We start from the raw sequence: 13,330 nt of genomic DNA, 5'->3' as shown, positions 1-13,330 counted from the left end.
TGGCAAGGAGCTTCCTACACATCTTTTGTCTTTTCCAGATTTGCTGTCCTTCCTTAGGATAACACCTTTGTGTATACCCAGTCAAACATTTCACTTTTTATACTGTATACTGTCTTCTCCTTGTTCTATTTTTCCTTGGACTTTTCACAGACCCTTGCCTATTTCCCAGGCTTTAACATATATTCAGAGGTCTTTACAAAAAAAAAGTCTGTACTTCATCCAGTTTTGTGCCTTTCCTTAAATCTCAACTTTATCAAACTAGCTGAAGAAAACCACAAACTGGTACCAACACTATGACAACTTTGCCTTCTGGTAGCTGATTATAATAAGAGGAGATTATACTGCTCAATAATTTACATATATATACCCCTCACTAATCCAGGCAAAGCAGCACCATGTAATGGCCCCTAATCCCACCATCACTTCTGCATCACCAGCTTGTCGTTTTGTCCTTTTCTCCTTTTCTCTCAAGTCTTGTACCCTGACTTCCATTTTGCAAGTGATACAATACATGGAGTGCCATTTATATTATCTTGTGGGGCCCTAACTTTCTGAATAACTTGGGTGATTACTGTAAAATATGGGAAACATGATGGTGAAGTGACACAATACAGGGATTTTCCTACCATTCATTATATTTCAAGATTCATCATCAACCCATTCCAAGGAAAAAAAAACAAGCCACACTGTACTAGGTAGACTCTTAATTCAGCCTCTCTTTTTTTATTCCTAAATGAGTTACTATTACACAGTGCTGAGCTGTATACCATCTCCCATGGATGAGAAATTTAACTCAGTGCTAAAAGCTTGGAAGAAGTACTATCACTGGAAGATGAACCACTCTGTAAACTCAGTATCTGATGGATAAACTCTTCAGCACAGACATAAAAAACAGGATGGAGTCAGGCAGAGTGCTCTCTCCTAAACTGCCAGGGAAGATATACCAATATAATGAATCCCTCCAAGAGTCCATGGGATCCTTTAAGCAAACACAAAGCTTTAATTGATATTAAGTATCTAAAGAAACAGAGAACCATTTCCTTGATGGAATTCCCTTGACACAGGGTGTATCAATTGAGCTTTGAAACCATAACCCATATCTAAGAAGTTTCTAGTTCAAAATCCTTGAAATATGCTGGGGCACTTTGCACATGCCTAAAAGGGTAAAACTGAAACCACGGCTCAGGTGCTTTTATCCAAGGTTACAACATAGCTGAGGCTCTAAAATAACTTTTATAAAGAGCCGCACCAATTTTATGTGGGCTAGTGTTACAGGGCAGACAAACATTAAACCAACAGATGAAGAATACTTTGTTCTGTAACTCTATCACCTAAAAGGTCCTGATGATTAAAAGAAAACTTTCACCCTTTTTTTTCTGTCTGCCAGGATAAGGCATTATAATATTACAAAATGTTGTATGAACAGCTCAGGATCTTTCTATACACTGTTTTTTATATAGAAAAGCTTTGGTCTTCTTTTCCCAACCATGGAATAAATAACAGCTCTACTTGCTTTAGTCTAGAGAGAAAGGACTAAAGAAGGTAGAAGGCCAAAAAAGGAATAGAAGATTTTTCCACTGCCACTTTCCTCGAGAATACTGTTATTCTGTAACAGCTTCCCAGTGTGAACCACCCTCTGGGTTAGATTCACCCAGTGCAGTCTGCAGTTACATCCCTGGAAATCAGTAAAAACCTGAAGCTGAAAGAGCTGCTCTTCCTTTTACCAACCTGTATTAAAGACACAGAAAAAAAATCCCAAAAAAAACAACCCAGAATCAGCACCAAGGCCAGTAAGACATGGGCTTCAGTGACAGAAAACTTTCTGTCCAGAAAAGCACTCCACCACTCCAAGCCACAAGTAGTTGGTAGATTCTGCTTGGATACCACAAGCTTACATTGCACTGTAGATCATGACAGATAAAATATACTGCTGTTTTCCAAACCAGGGATATCAACTAAAAGTGCAACACGAGCATGTGAATTTAAGAATTCAAGCCTGAAATACTGGTGTTACTTCTGATTAGTGTCCACATGGACTGAAACACCATTCACTGGGGCTGATGGTGCTTTTGACAGGACTCATCCAGTGCAAGTGTCTGTCATGTTCTCATACAAAACACAATAGAAGTGAATTAATTACAGAACACAAAAAAGTAAGGCTAAATAAAAATATCTGTCAGGCCCAGGGAAGATCTAGGGTGTTTCTTGATCACAGACATGTTTTACTTTAAACATACTAAACAAAAGAGATGATGGACAACCTACAATGGCAACAATAAAACTAATTATTTTCTGTGAGGTAGAAAATTATCCGTAGTTTCAAACTGTCACAGTAAAAAGCAAATTCAAAACACTACAGTGCACAAGCCTCTAAAAAGGAGCAGAACTATTCAGTCTTTTTGTGAAGACTTGAACTCTTTTATTGCTGTACAGCCTGAAACAACAGACACTCCATATAGCTTTCCCACCTGGAATGCACTTGGCATGGATTCATCTCTGTCCACATGAATTCACATTCCTTCACTAGACAGGCTTTTGAAATAAAATTTATGAGGTTTTGCAGTGCTCAAAAGAAAACATAAAAAACGAGTCAATCTGAATAGGAACCCTATCATCAGGGAAAGCTTTCTCCTAAACCAGGTGTATCCTCTGGTAAGTGAAAGGAAGAGAGTTCCTTTCCTGGCTCACCCCAGGTGTATGGAAGCAGAGCCTGATATCAGTTCAGACTTCAGATACTTTGGGTTTCCCAGCCCTTTGGTGTCCTGCCACCACTTCCAAGCTCTAGGTCTTGTTTCCTTCCTCCAATCCCATTTCCCAGGGAAGCTTCTTCTAAAAGAATGACTCAAAGTCTGAAGTGTATCAAGGCTCAAGTGAAATAAGGCAACCAAACAACAGAAGTGTTTTAAAGGCAGCAGAAAAATCATTAGTACACTTCTGCAGTATGCATCTCCCCTATCAAATCAGCCTTATTAAACACAAAAAGTGGACTGAGTGTACACTCTTTTTTTCAAAATGCAGTAAGTTACCAAACAGATTTTGAACAAATAACAACAACTTCGTTCACCAAAAAGTACTCGAGGATGCAGAGGGTCTGATTCAGAGACAATCCAGTGTTTTGGTGCTAGACTCACCAGAAGCTGGATGGAATAGAGCTATGAAAAAAGGGGCACACTCAAATATAGAAATATTCCTTGGAGATGCAGAGAATCAGGAAAGCAACAGGAGCTCAAACTGGCAAGAGATGTCAAGACTAACAAGTTTATTAACAGCAAGAAGAATTGCAAACAATAAATGTCTGCTATTGAATGAGGCTGGCACAAAGCAGTAACAAAGCAAGCAACAGCTGTAAGGAGGGCTGAGTTAGGAATCATCCATGCAAACCAGGCATAGAGGAGCCCAAGGAATCTGAGAGGATGCCTCCAGGTATTATTAGAGCTGGATGCTGTAATTGCAGTGTCAAACTCTATTATTTTTCACAGGTCATGGAGATTGAGGGAAGGCCCCTGATGCCAGGAAAAGAATGCCACACTCATCTCCAAAATCCAAGAAGTCAGATCTGGGAAACCCCAGTGTAGTCAGCCTCTCTTCAGCACCTGAGAAAATCATGGAACAGATCTTCATGACAGCTGTTTCCAGGTACATAACAAACAGGATGGCAGCTGAAAACACCACTCTGGATTTACCAAGTATAAATCATGCTTCACCAATCTCTGTCTTTTCTGATGAAGCAACCTGCTCCATGGATTAGAGGAGAGCTGTGGATGTCATCTACCTTGACTTCAGTGAAGCATTTGACATTGCCCTCCTTCAGCATCCTTGCTGACAAACTGTCAAGACATGAATTAGTGTCCTGGTTTAATTTTCTTTTTAGTAGCTGGTACAGTGCTGTGTTTTATATTAAGTGTGAGAATAATGTTGTAACACACTGATGTTTGAGCTGTTGCTAAGAAATGCTTACTCTATATTGAAGACTTTTCAATTTCCCATGCTCCACCAGTGAGCAGGTATACAAAAAGCTTAAATGATTATTAAAATAACCAATGTGAGACCAAGAAGGCTGAAAACCAGTCACGTTAAGCGTTAACAACATTAATTTTTTGCATTTCCTCTGAAATTTTTGCTCCTTACCTATGAAAAGAGAAACTACTTCTTAAGAATCAAAAAATTTGCTTTGTACTCATTTTCCAAGACAGGCTTGAGTCACCTCAGCTGATCAAGATTTACCACTAATTGTCACCACCACTGCAATTTGGATCTTCAGCATAATGCAGCTGCTCATGCAACTGCATCACCACAAGACTATTTGTTCCTACTACCTACAAATACAACACAATGAAGAACTTAACTTTCCATCTTCATTTATTCTTCTGTATTGGCACAGCAACCTGTTACCAAAAACTGATTTAAGGTTCTTGACTGCAGTATTCCAAACCAGGATTACTAAAACCTCACCACAAAGAAAAGGCTCAGGCCTTAACTCCACTGTGTCATGCTGTTTGAAAAAGGCATCAGTAGAATTTGCCATGACAGATAAGCAATCCAAAACTGTACAAATAGGAGGAGGAATTTTTAAAGATCTAAGGAGTAAGGGTTTCTTTTAAAAAGTTAGGCATTGCTATTGTTTCTGCAGCCTTATGATAAAACATGAGGTTTTTTATGCTGGAACAGAGCAGTCTTTTTAGAAAAGGTGAAAGCCAGAAGCATTTCCCCATCACTCTGCAGCTGTGCCATGCAGAGAGGAATGTTTACTCCCCAGCGCAAGTAGAAAACTCCATGAAAATATAGTTTCTTTTCCCTTTCAGGCACATTTTTTCTCTATTTTAGAGAAGGACATCCTGCAAAAAACCGAACTGCCACCCAATGTAACATTATAGGACCTGAGCATTTCAGCAGCGCGCTTTTCTTGGCTATCAGTTGTGACCATGCTGTCCAACCCAGCGGTCAGCACTGAACCCACAAGTGGCTCCCACTAAACTTTCTCTACAGCAAGAGCACCAGGCATTCCTGAAATCCTCTCACTGTCCACTTACTCCAGGAAGTATGCCAAAAGGGATGATGAGAAATCCAGTCTATGCTGTAATTGAATGGAAAAGCAGAGACACACTCAGTGAACACATCCACCATGCAGAAGAGACCAGGCAAATTCTACAATGCAGACTGGCCACTACTACACAGAGTCCACCAGATCCTGGGGAAAGCAGCAGTAAGTTTTGAAGAGCAGCCAAAGGAGGTTTTGTTAACTAGGGAACCAGATCTTAGTGCTGACCTAGTTCAGCAAACTCAATTCACCTGTGCCATGGTCCAGCTTCAAATCCCTCAGGAGAGGAGGAGAACTGCCTGAAAGACATAACCAGCAGCAGCACATTCCCAGGCATCCTCCTGCCAGGACTGTCCCAGCTCAGACACACTACAGATACCCACTGCATGTACACAGTAACAGACATTGGATTTACAAATCTAAACTAAGCTCGTTTAGATTTGTAAATCTGCACCAGATTTGCTGCACATGCAGGGATTGTACTGCTCAAGTTATGCAGCTGGGGAATCTGTTGCAGCAAAGCAGATTTAGATTGTTCTAAACACTTTGCAAAGGAAGCTCCTGGTCCATTCAAACAGAAAACTGGCCAATCCTTCCTTTAAAGCATCCCAAAAAGCAAAACTCCCATGAAAAGATGTACATAATGTAGAAGGTTTGAAGGAAGATTTCTTCTCTCAGGGATTTAAGTGCTTTGATTACATTGAGTTCTCCTCCTACCATAGTATTGACAGACCAAAGGAGAACAAAGTCATGTTCACAATTGTGGCTTTTTCCTCCCTCTTTAAATTGGTGGAAAGATGCTGGCAAAAAGTGCAGGCATAATGTCACTAAGGATGGGAGAAATTAGAGAAAAAAATTGGAATAAAAAGATATCTTCATAAATTACTTTTAGCAGAAGAAGGCCAGTAGCTACATGATAAAACAAAAGTGTTCTGGCTCTGTAAGGAACAAGACAGACCTCCAAAATACACTAATTACCAAAACTTTAGACATAATCATAACTGGCTGGAAAAGGCAGGATTATCTTACATCTCATGAAAAACTGCATTTGTCCCATAGCACTCAAGTGGGGACTTATAACTGAAAATATTAGGTCACTGCCATATAGTCTCCTTGGCTTAAGTTAAAGGCCTGATATGGAGTTACCAATGCTTTGCAACAATGTTTTCTAGCAGAAAATGGAGTAGGAAGTATGAAGACACTCTGACAAAGACTGTACTACATAATGGGATTTGTTCAACATTAAGGAGTGTTTGGGGCCCAGAAAGAATGAATACAACTATTCAACAACAACAAAACCCAAACAAACAACAACAAAAACAACAAAACCAAACCAAATAATGGTAAACCCCAAACAAACTACCAGACCCAGCTGACTGAAGCTGTTCATATAGGGAGCCCTAAAAGAAATTTCCCTTTGCATTCCCTTGCCAAAAGCACACAAGATGCACACTTTAAAAATTTGGCTGTGATGAAAATTCCAAGACTGTTAGGAGGGAATCAGAAGACAACATGCACACATGCATGTACCACAGAAGGTACTATGTTATTTTACAAAAACACAAAGCTCTGAAAAGTCTCAGAACTATTTATTTACCAACTGTATTTTAGCAAGGGAGTTTAACAGACTGACAGATCTAATGCTGACCCAAAATTTCACAGTACTGTAAGACTCCAGACCAGTAGTGACTGTTCTTTGTATGTGCACATTGATTTGAGACGACCAAACTCACTACAAATAATTTTTCTGACAGCTGAACTGGTCTAGATCCTGACTTTCCAGGCAGTCCTTGATGTAGTAGGAGCTTGCTTGTGTCTTCCTCCAGAGCCCTCTAGGATCTCTGACAAGAGAAGATATTATTTTGTGTATTTTGCAATAAGCTACTAACAAGCAGAGCTGGTTTGCTTGCATTCAGGTTTGTGGGGAACTTTGCTAGACAAACAGAGAAGAGTAATAAGGTGAGAAAGAGGAGGTAAAAATAACACAAGTTATTTCTGAGACATACTTCAGGTTAGAAAGTGAAGATCCAATTAAACAGCAGTATAAGGATATACTAATTACATCTGGAGATCATAGATTAGCCCCATATCCTAGTCTTCTAATTCTGGGTGGAATGCTGCACTGGAGGCATTCCAGCTGCACACACAGGTACATCAGATTATTTTCTTCATGTTTGCTGTAAAATACCCTCAAACATATATTACTCCTGCCTTTATTCATCAATATTCCACATCAATGTCAACTACCATTTTGCTCTCCTTGCCACACTTGGATGAAGATCAATTTCATCACTGAGAAAATATGAAAAAGGAGATGGTAAAATTTGTAAAAGTGCGTAAACAGTATTACTTACATTGCTCTGTCCTAAATAACCTCCCCTGTTCACCTTTCACTGTAGTGAAAATTGGATGTGTATTCCTATGCTTTGTTTGATCCCCTGTAATACCATGCTTCTTACCCTACAGCTACTGTCCCTACAGGTCTCTCATGAAGGATATTCTCAGGTATTTAGCAAAGTCACATTGTTTGGATTTCCTGAAGTAGTCAGTGTCCACGCAGAATGTGACCCGGCCACAGAGCTCTAGTGCATCCCTTTCCATTTCACACCACAGCCTTCATCAACAAGGTGATTATATTGTCCTGTCTCCAAAGGGAAGCATTCACTGGGGTGAGAGGGAGGGAAGAGGAACAGAGAATATGCACATAGAGAAAGGCTGCACTATAACTAAGAATATTGTACTTAAAAAGAGGAATGGGGGAAGGGAACTGGTGTGAGTAGATTGTTACAGAAGAACACAAAGTCCTTACCACAACACTAATCAAACTTCCTTTGTCCTATATACACAGGCCAAGCAGGAACTCTGTATTTCTGCCAGAAAACATTTTCCATATGCATAACATTTTATCTATATAGAGAGGTAAAAGCCACGGAGGAAGAAGAAAAAAAAAAAAGGTGAGAACGCAGAAAGAAATGAGGCTTAAAATGCACAACACTCCATTCCATCCCCCTTCCCCTCTCGCCAACCTCTCATCTATAATCCAACACAAGAGAGACAACAGGCAAACAGCAAGAGGTCATCTTCAAAGGGCTGGTTGCCAAGGGAGGCCAGTGGAAAGAGCGAAGGCATGTCCTCATCAAAGTCCAGCAGCTGTGGGAGAGCCACAGAGGTGCAGCTTCCCCTGGGGCTGCAGGGAAATTCAGAGATGGAGGATAAAGCTGGAGCTGGCAACATAAAGTGGGGAGCTTTGCACTTTGCTTCAGGGGAAGCACAAAGGAGAAGGGTTAGGATATTTTAATCCTTCTCTCCACCCATTTCTGCACTCAAGATACTTGAACTACTGTTTAAACTCATCAAGATACATAGTGTAGAATATGCTGCAATAGGCAGAAGGCAGCAGCAAGGATCGGATTTCTACTCAGTTCAAAATTAAAATTTTGTCTCAGTGACTATGCTTAGAAGAGGGATGGGAAAGGTACAGCAGATAATGCATAGCCAGCTGTAGTTTCATTACTTCTCACATAAAACATAAATACATGTTCACAGTCAGAGCCTGGGAGACTGGAGAGAGTTGCACAATAAACACTGCCTGCAAACACTAGCCAACAAAATGTGTGCTATTTTTCTAGGAGAAACTGTGGAATAATAAATAACAGACTCCTAGCTACCTGCAATATTTGCATAAAAATTAAAAGCCAACATAAGACCAATTCTAGACTCTGCTTTTTAGAATTCTCATAATTTTTTGAGGCATTTTTATTAAATATGCACATGATGACCAAATGTAAAAAGTCCTCAAATACAGGAAAAGCAGCTGCAAATGCAAGCAGTGAAATCTAACAATTAAGTAAAATCTAAATGCAAAGAGGAATCAAAATAGCACTATTATAAAAAAAAAAAATCAAGAAATAATTAGAATTTTAACTTTGTAGTCCTCAAAAGCTAGGAGATACTCTGTTTTAGAAAACTGTCATCCTTCCCTGATAGAACCACTACTGTGTTATTATTTTCTCTTAAGTGCCTTAATTAGCCGACAGAGCTTAAAAATACAGTTGTTGCATTATCAAGTAATGGTAGGACAGAAATAATTTCATTATATTTACCTCCCACGTCACACCCAGTATCTTCCCCAAAACAGACAAAGAAGGGAGGCAGCTGGCATCTGCTAAGGATGAACAGCCACACTTCTTGAGCGTGTGTTTTGGAGCATGAAGTTTCAGTTGCTGTCAGCACAGTGGCAGCTTGAGTGCTAATTCAAATGGCACCAAAGCTACATGGTTTAAACAAATCAACCACAAAAACGCCGTCAGCAGAAAAAGGTTTTAATATTTAGAAAATTCTTGATCACTACCTTGACTGCAAGTCAGTCTGGAAGTAGCATTAGGGAAGGAAAAGACAGATCAGCAATACAGTCAGCAGGAAAAAGAAGTTTTTCAAGGCTGAAAAGTAATAGTTAATAGGCTAAAGATGTACTCTGTTTCTCAGTTTAGTATGTGAGCTGATCTTTGAATATTTACATACACACTCATTCAAGATTCTATGAACCATATGATCTGTGGCCAATAGAAAAGTTCCTTCAGCCCATGCTGCACAAGATGCTCTTTAAGGTTTTTGAATATGATGAAAATTGAACAGCCTAAAACAGAACGTTGATTTTGTGTTTTTCAGAGTGGTGTGGTGGAGACAAACAAACCAACCACCATCTCTGAGACTGTGCCTCAGAGATGTGCTCCCAGCTCAGGGCTGGAATAATGAGCTCTCATGCCCAGAGCTCAGCACGCCCTGAGGCACAGGCCAGGCACAGGTGGGATTCCAGCACTGCCTGCTCTCACTGCCCAGGCAAGACTCTCCAGCACCCACCCTTCTCCACACTCTCCCCTAGTTGCTCCCCCACATTGCATTATTTCTAAGGAATCATATTTATTCCTCTATCTTGATAGGAAAGTACCTGTGCTGCATACTCTGTCCAATCTTTCCTCACTCCTCTGCCATAAATCACCCAGTTCACTGCAAATCCCTTCACACATCTCTTCTAGGACATTAGAAGAAGAAAAATACTGGAATCAGCTATGGGTATTATGGGTCTTCATTGCCTCTTTGTTATGTTGCTGTTAGTTGAGACTGTTTTGGACATCTCTCCTTACTTCTTACCTTTGCACAGATTTCTCTAAAGCTTAACCTTTAAGATTTCTAAATTTATAAATAGTTGACTTGAGGATAACTATGATATTCTTGTGTTGAATTTTGTCACAAATTACAAGCACTCTCCTGCTGTCTACATTTATTTTAGCTTACACTGCAACAACCCAAAAATGATCCAAGAAAATCCCTGTGACAGTTTACAGTCTGAAGGTAGTGTTCACCTTAAATTGTTTTTCAAAGTTTGCCTTTTGGTCAGATTCTTGTTAACCTTTTATAAGCCACTCTGGACCAATATACAAACCAGTAAAGTTTACAGAAGTTCTGTTTCCAACTCCAGCTGTCACTTGCCCTCTCATATCCCTGTTTCCCCAGTTCATGCTCCAAACTTTCCTCTCCAAAACTTATCATTTGACCTTCCTTTCATCTGATAACTTAGATTACTTCAATGGATTTGTACTCTGCCCACATTTTAAAACATTTTAAGGTGCTAGGTAACTTTTAGAGGGAAAGGACCCAAAAAGGAAAGCAGAGGTCTCCAAACAGGTGCTGTTTGCCTCCAAACTGTTTCCTCTTTCTCCAGCATCAAGTTCTCAAGTACTTCCACAGCACCCTTCATGCTCTGCACCCACTTTGCACATTTTCTGGCAAAATCCAAACATCCCACGTAGTTTTATGTGCATTTCTTTGTCAGCTCCAAAAGCACAATCTCTCTGGCCTATATTCTGTGAAAATACAGGTGAAGCCAAAGTCTCTGCTGCAACTGCACAAGACGAGGCTCTAGAACAGGATATATGCAACAGAACATGACTTCCCTTACTGGAAGGCAAGATGCCCTGCCCAGAGAGGAACTGAGTACTTTAAAAAAGTACAGGCCACTAAATCAGGTGCCAAGTGTTATCCCTGAAAACATATTAAGGCTTAACATTTGGGTTTTTCCATAAAAGAAAAATACCTGCTGCACTGGGGTCTCCATTTCAGGTAAAGCAATGAGTTTCGACTCACTGTTTCAACACTTTCTCTTACAAGAATTCAGTGTGCATTGCAATCTTTGATGTTGCCAGACAGAAAGCACTCAAATCCACTGGGGAAAAAAACGCCCTTCTTAAAAACTACCACCTGATGGCAGCCTGTGGCTTCGGTCCTATTGTTCCAAGTGGCAACTGGCAACCATTTTGAGTGAGATTAGCTCTACCCTGAGTCACCACTGAAGAATGCTCCGTATAGCACAGAGAATGACTCGAAAATAAAATGCTGTGCTTAAATCTAAGGTAGCACACTGCTGGACTAGTCCCTGCAAACATTCCCATTTCACACACCGTGAAATTCATCCTCTCTCTTTCAGCCCTAATCTGTTTTATTTTGCACAGGAAACAATCAACTTAAATGTAACAAATGCTCCACAGGTCAGTCCAGTGCACAATTCATAACACTTGGTCAGATCAAAAGCTGACTTCATGGCCAGTTTCACTCGCTGCTCACAGCCTATGCTTTGACATCTTGAACCACAATCAGAACTTTTCTACACTCAACTAATTATCACTTCTTTGCTCTTTTTCATTTATCAAAGGCACTTGCAGGAACTTGGTGCCTAAAGGATTCAATTAATATTATTTAAAGTCAAATGAACAATAATGGAAGTCTCTGGAATGCACTCTCTTTTCATTACAAGAACTTTATTCCTGATCTAAGAGCAAAATTCAATTTCACTTTGAATAAAAAACTATGAAAGTGAATTGTTTTACAGGACAGTAAACCAAAACAAGTTTTCTCAGCTTTTTCCAAGACATATTAATATACATACTTATCATATTACAGCACCCTATGAATGGGTGGAAAAAAACAGGTACCAGAAATTTCTGAAGTTAAGATTTTACCATAATTAAAATAATCATGAGCCAAATTCAGCCTTAAATTTCAGATGCTTGTGCTGTATTTCAGGATACATCAAAAGTTCTTCCTCCTTTTCATCTCCTTCCAGATGATTCCTCCTTCACATGGTCACTCATCTATTGCCTCATTTCTGCTCTCTTCCAGACTAGCCCTTCACTACTTCATTCCTACCTCATGCTGCCCCTTTTTTTCCTCATCCAGCTCCTCCAGCCCTGGCATACAACCCATGCCTGTAAGTCCAGAAAAGCCAATTGAATTTGGTTTAGTGCTGTGTGTCTTCTGCTGGCACACCTCAACACTGAGGTATGCCCCACTGACTGGGAAATTAAAACTGCACTCCAAAAACACAGCAGTGTGGGGTGAATGAGTGCTGTCTGCAGGACATTCCCCTCCCATGTCAGAAAGTTTGGATGGTGCAGTGAATGAGGTAAGATACTATGAGAAAAGAAAATACAGTGTTGTGGTTAAAGCAGCTGAATGCTTCCCAACAGACGGGATTGCTTCCTCTGCCACAGGATTCCTCTGCAATGTTGGGCAAGTCAAAAACAGCCGTGCAGGGTGTGACCAAAAATCCAACCAGCACAGGATCCTATCTCCAACAGTTGCTAACTGCAGAAATTCAGAGAACATGAAAAGCAGAAAAAATACAGAATGACTATGCTTTAGATACAGCCTCTTAATTATGGCTATTGGTGATTGAGACTTGCAGAGCTAAGATTTCACCCAGAATACTGTGTTTAAGTAAGCAATGCATCTGTGTTCCATGTTTTTACCTAATTCCCTTGGAATGATACACATACTTATGGCTTTTACACCATCCTACAACAAGAAACATAACATTTTAAAATGTCCTTTCTTTTGCTTGACTGTAATTTGTGAATTTCAACGAGAATGCTCTCATAATCTTTGTATTACAAGGAGTAACCAATAATTGTTCCTCAATCACCATCTCTACACCAGACTTGACTCAAAGTCTCTTGTCAACAGCTTTCCAAGCTGATAAAACTCAAGTCTTTTTCAGTGAATGTCACTGTGTAATATAACTCAGCTGATCCAAAGTTTGTGATTTACCTGTTCCTTTACTCTTAAGAAGGAAAGGAAATCTTTGGCACAATTCTGAGAAGCTTTTTATGATGCTTCTTTATTCTTCCTGGTGCATGCCTGCAGCTTGTATTACAATTAACCAAGATCAGCACTGATAACCTGCTGTACACAGAGCTGTGACTTGGGAGAATCCCTTTACCCAAGGTCTGTAAAAGG

The 13,330-nt window shown here is 40.0% G+C and overlaps 1 protein-coding gene across 1 annotated transcript in view; it reads right to left on the bottom strand.

Moving 5' to 3' along the window:
* ZNRF3 (zinc and ring finger 3) overlaps positions 1–13,330 on the bottom strand; it is a 62,778-nt gene that overhangs the window by 27,541 nt on the left and 21,907 nt on the right. The gene's annotated exons all lie outside the window — the stretch shown is intronic.

Source organism: Prinia subflava, chromosome 19 (assembly GCF_021018805.1).
Source record: "Prinia subflava isolate CZ2003 ecotype Zambia chromosome 19, Cam_Psub_1.2, whole genome shotgun sequence".
In the NCBI taxonomy this organism is placed as follows: Eukaryota; Metazoa; Chordata; class Aves; order Passeriformes; family Cisticolidae; genus Prinia; species Prinia subflava.
The sequence above is the reverse complement of the archived record's forward strand: the minus strand, read 5'-3'. Positions and strand labels throughout refer to the sequence as shown.